The 1222-nt window shown below is 46.3% G+C and overlaps 1 non-coding gene across 1 annotated transcript; it reads left to right on the forward strand.

Moving 5' to 3' along the window:
• The first annotated feature begins 468 nt into the window (after nt 1-468).
• On the forward strand, nt 469-540 carry TRNAP-UGG (transfer RNA proline (anticodon UGG)). Its single transcript has one exon. It is a non-coding gene; the product is annotated as a tRNA-Pro (tRNA).
• Nucleotides 541-1222: the final 682 nt, after the last annotated feature.

Here is a 1222-nt window from a genome sequence, read left to right on the forward strand (position 1 = left end):
CTATTCTCATACTATTGCCATCTTATTGCAAGGTAGCACCAATATGATGGTGCCAGGAAAATGCTGATCTCTTGCCTACACTCAACCCAAATCTAACGGCTTTCTCCCTTATTTTCTGAGATGGGCTTATGTGTATTTGAAATATACTTAGGGTATCTACTGTTTCTGAGAGGGGATGGTGTGAATGACTCTGTCAATGAGCAGACTTGTCACTGACCCAGTTACTGAGAGACAGTGATGCCACTGAACTAGTCATTTAGAGGCTGTGAGTCCTGGTGTTACTGATACAGTCACTAAAAAGCGATTTTGCCAATAGGATCGGGAGGCTGTTTCCTCTCTACACTGTGAGACATTCACTTCAATGGTCCTGTCATTGATCAATGTGTTGTGTTGACCCTGTTGCAAACAGTAAATATTTCGACCTGCCAGTTAAAGATTCATATAAAAAGGACATATTGAAAGCCAGCTGGCTCGTTGGTCTAGGGGTATGATTCTCGCTTTGGGTGCGAGAGGTCCCGGGTTCAAATCCCGGACGAGCCCTCTTTTTAATAAAAATAAAGGTTTAGTCTTTTTTTAATCATATTTGCAAAACTCCTTCCACATGGTATTTGTATTTAAAGTAAAGTGTGTTTGTCTTCAGGAAACAAAAAAGTCGCCGTGGCTTCTTCTAGAGGCAGCTTGTACATAAATGTTCACGCCCACTTCTGGCTTACTAAAAAAGCCAATTGTGTCGATTAAGAGGATTTCAAAAAGCGCACAATAGGAAGGAGTTACAGTAGTAGTGTCTGTGCCTTCTTTACCCAGCCAGCGTATGATCCGTCACTCTGGCTTCACGTCATAATGTGGTGCAGGGAACACCCCACAACCTCTGACGCAGACAGCTCAGCCTGTGATCCGCCAGAGAGGGGTAGGCTGCACTTGTGTCTGCGCGTCACGTGCTTGCTGTCTGAAGGGAAGGAGGATTCGCAGGAAGGGGAGGTGACTGTAGTCATGGTGGCGAGAGCGGCGCGAGCTTAAAGCTGTTCGCGTTGAAAGCTGCGAGCTGCCTCACTAGTGTATATTTGGTCACTCAGCTCTGTCGTGAAGCGGGGGCAGGGCCGGGGTGCCCACCATGTGTCGTGGAGAAGGGCAGGAAACATTATACGGTGAAAGTTGCAGCTCACTGTATACCCCCAATTTGAAACACTATGCAGAGTTACATATTGCGCACTAAGGTGGGAGA

The sequence above is a fragment of the Ambystoma mexicanum genome, chromosome 1p (assembly GCF_040938575.1).
Source record: "Ambystoma mexicanum isolate Mex_15411 chromosome 1p, UKY_AmexF1_1, whole genome shotgun sequence".
NCBI classification, from domain to species: Eukaryota; Metazoa; Chordata; class Amphibia; order Caudata; family Ambystomatidae; genus Ambystoma; species Ambystoma mexicanum.